Source organism: Elaeis guineensis, chromosome 5, assembly GCF_000442705.2.
Source record: "Elaeis guineensis isolate ETL-2024a chromosome 5, EG11, whole genome shotgun sequence".
NCBI lineage: Eukaryota > Viridiplantae > Streptophyta > Magnoliopsida > Arecales > Arecaceae > Elaeis > Elaeis guineensis.
The window spans coordinates 90,474,313-90,478,300 of record NC_025997.2 but is presented as its reverse complement, the minus strand read 5'-3'; the positions used below and the strand labels follow the sequence as shown (position 1 = coordinate 90,478,300).

The window sequence follows — 3,988 nt, the reverse complement described above, 5'->3', positions numbered from 1 at the left end:
CATCACTCAATGGTCCGATCTTCTCTGATCTAGATCCAACGCTCCATATTTTTGCGCCATCGGACGGCCACCATCGCAGCCGGTCAAGATCCAATCGTAATCAAGGCAATTGCAAGAATCAATAAACATTAGGACAACACGGGATCCTTCTGCAGCGCGATCTAACGGCAGCGCTTCACCCAGATCGTGATCCGATGGCTCAGAATTGCTTCCGACTTGATTTATTAGATGAATTGGGTCCTTTAGATGAAGATCGGATGGCTGAAACAATTTTTAGGGTTTCTTGATGGATTTAAGTGCTTTTTGAGCGAGATTTGAGCCCCTAAACCCTCCTAACAGCCCTCTAAAACCTCTTAGTCCTACATCTAAAGTTTTGAAAACCTTATAACCCCCAAATGCCTATAAAAAGCCCCAAAAGATCCTTGTTTTGGGGATTCTGGCCTTCCGATCAAGCTTGTAACCCCAGATAGTTGAATTTTTAGCTTTCTTCTCAAGCCTCGAGCTTTGAGGTTTTTGTAATAAATTTTTTTTATATAAAATCTTATTTTTATGCAATTTTATCTCTTTACATTATGCAATTTATTTTTCTTGCAATTATGATAGTTTAATTTATGTAATTTAATTTTATGCAATTAGGTTAGTTTAAATTATGCAGTTTAAATTTATGCAATTAGGATAGTTTAATTTATGAAATTAGGGTAGTTTATTTTTCTACATTTAAATTTTGCAAGTAGATTTAGATCATGTCTAGCTAAGCATCCCTTCTAGGGTTTGCGATAAAGCTAGATCATGAGTAGGGGTTTTACATAGGGTTCTTTCTTTTTCTTAGAGTTTCTTTTTCTTCCTCTTTTGCCAAGAATTTTTGATGAACTACAGTTGGGTCAGAGTCCCTTCATAGTTCATGCTTGATTCAGTGCATAGGAGGAGAAAATCCTAAGGGATCCTAGTTACTACTCCCCTGTAAAGAATCTTGATGGGTTATCGTTGGGCCTTAGTCCCTTCATAATCTATGCTTGGGAAAGACAAGAGGAGTAGTCGTTAGGATCAATAAGAAAAATTCTAGGTAGAATTCTCTAATCTAGATCTAGTGGATTCAAAAAACCCTAGATCCTTAGTCTATTGTCTTTAGCAAACAACTTTCGATTTTTGATTTTCGTTAAAGCTCGCTTGAGCATAGATTTAAAAATTATTTTTAAACCAAGTCTTTGTGGGATCGACCCGTACTCGCTGGTCGTGCTACTCTGCACACTGTGCATTTGCAGTTTTATTTACAAATTTTAAGATTTGCACATCAAGTTTTTGGCGCCGTTGCCGGAGATTTGGCATTTTAAATTATTTTCAAATATTTGTTCTTCATGCTTTATAACTCTTTTTCTTTTTCCTTTAGGTTTTTAGATTTAGTTGGTGATTGCTGGAAAACTCAGGTATGCTTTTAATTTTTCTTTTATTATTTTTAGTTAATTACTTTTCCTTTTAGACCTAATCATTTGAATTTACTTAATCACAAAAAAAAATAAAATAAAATAAAACAAAACAAAAGATATTTCATAATCGTGAAGTAAAATATCAAAATAAAAAAAAAATTCTAAATTAAAATCTTTTACATTCTTGGTCATCTTGTTTATTTGCATTTGTATTTTCATAATTAATCTAAGGGCATTAACCCATTAACAAGATAAGGTGGGGATTTCATTACCCTTCCTTAGCCCAAAAACCATCTCCATCATATTGCATTACCTAGACCTTTAATCTTAAAATCAATTAGACGTCAACCTTAAGGAATTCGAGCTCAATAGGACAAGGAACCCTAAGAGTTCTACCAAGTTTGAGTTGTTTGATTAGTTGGTGTCTAGGCAAGTCTCTGAGGGTGGTTTGTTAAATTGGTTCAGTTGCTGGCCTGGCCAACTCGTTTGGTGTCTAGAAAGGCAATGATGAGTGAACCTCCCACCTCTTATACTTACCTGGCTAACTAGTTGATCAATCTCCACTTGGAAGGCTTGAAGGGTCATCTTGGAATAGTTAGGAGCTGTCTAGATTTAGGTTAACCCTAGGATAGATTGAGTTTAATTTATTGTTTCACTTGTTTGAAAAATAAAAAAAAAATTATTAAAATTTAAATTAATTTGCTTACTTTTCTTTAGATTTAGGACTCCTTAGGATCTTTTCTTTAGAACTTTTTCTCTTTTCTTTCTTTTTCTTATACATAAAAATTTTTATAAAAAAAAATTGTATAAACATCAAGAACCGTACACCTCGTGTGTGGAGAAGAGTGTCGGGTCGTCTAGTTAGAATTGAGTCAATTCCTGTTGTTCCAATGGCTGAACCAATCCAACCCATGACCCTTAAGGATTTGTGTTATCCAGTTGGCTCCATCCAACCATCTTGTATCAGGTTGCCACAACCCACAGCTAACAATTTTGAAATCAAACTTTAAATCATAAATATGCTTCCAAAATTCACAGGATTAGAGGATGCTTATATATTTATTAGAGAATTTGAGGAGGTATGTGCAACCATGAAACTGCAATTAACAGAGGATGAGGTCAAACTTAGATTAATCAACTTTGCCCTTAAGGATAATGCTAAGAAGTGGCTTTATAGTCTGCCAAACCATTCTGTCACTACCTGGGAGGGCTTTGTGAGAATATTTTTGAAAAAGTATTTCCCCCATCATAAAATAGCTAGGATTAGGAATGAAATAAATCAATTTTACCAACTAGCTGGTGAATCATTTTGGAAGTACTTTGATCGTTTCAAGAATCTTTTGACCCAATGCCCACACCATGGAATAGAAACTTGGAGACTATGCCAGATCATCTATGAGGGGTTAGATTCAAACTCAAGAACCATGCTAGAGTCCATGTGCCAAGGCCAATTTATGGACAAAGAAACTACTGAAGCTTGGCAATTCTTAGAAGACCTAGCCGAGAACAATTTATAGTGGGAAACAACTAGGGAACCTGATAAAGCTACACCTTCAAGAGGAGGAATGCATCAAATTCAACCAACCCTAGCATCAGAGGCCAAGATTGCAACCTTAACACGTAGATTAGAAGCCTTAGAATTACAGAGACCAGCCAATGTAAATCAAATATCTGCACCCATATGTAAAGGGTGCAATGCACCAGACCATATCTTAGAAGAATGTTCCTACTCGAATGAGTGTGCACAGGTGAATGCCACCTATCAAGGACCATTGAACAATCTTTATGCACCCACATATAACCCAAGTTGGAGGAATCATCCGAATTTCTCATGGTCTCAGAATCCTAATGTAGGCAATCCAAATTTCAATCAGCAAAATCTAAGGTCTAACCCAGTGATGAACAACCCGCCAGGCTTCCATGATAATGACAAGAAAATTACCTCTTTAGAGAAAAGCCTAGAAGCCATGATGAAGATACATACCAGCTTTATGCAAACCATGGGTCAATTCATAAATAATAACACCCAAGCTATAGCCCGTCTGGAAATGCAAGTAAGTCAGCTAGCTTCGACCAATAGTGAATGAGAACATGGTAGGTTACCTAGCCAACCTGAGCCAAATCCTAGGAACCAAAATGGTCCACGACCCCAACAAGGAAACCAAGTTAATGGTGTAAATGCCATTCATACCTTAAGATCGGGAAAACAAATAGACAATAAGGTAGTTGCACTTGATGATATAGAGGACTCATCTGCCGAGTCACCTTCTAAAACTACTACCTTTCAACCTCAAGCACCAAAAACTGAAAATTCACTTAGTCCAGTACTTAAAAGTCCTAGAGCTCCTTTTCCAAACAGACTGAAATTCAATAAATCTGAACATTTAGACAAAATTTTAGAGGTATTTAAACAAGTCCAAGTTAATATTCCTCTTTTAGATATAATCCATCAGGTTCCAACTTATGCCAAATTTTTAAAAGATCTTTGCACTAGGAAAAGGACCACTAATGTACCAAAGAAAGCATTTTTGGCTGCAAGTGTCAGTTCATACCTATCTAGCCAT

General features: G+C 36.2%; 1 non-coding gene across 1 annotated transcript; it reads right to left on the bottom strand.

Moving 5' to 3' along the window:
• Window positions 1-2,683: 2,683 nt before the first annotated feature.
• On the bottom strand, window positions 2,684-2,790 carry LOC140858260 (small nucleolar RNA R71). The gene has a single exon (XR_012141827.1). It is a non-coding gene; the product is annotated as a small nucleolar RNA R71 (small nucleolar RNA).
• Window positions 2,791-3,988: the final 1,198 nt, after the last annotated feature.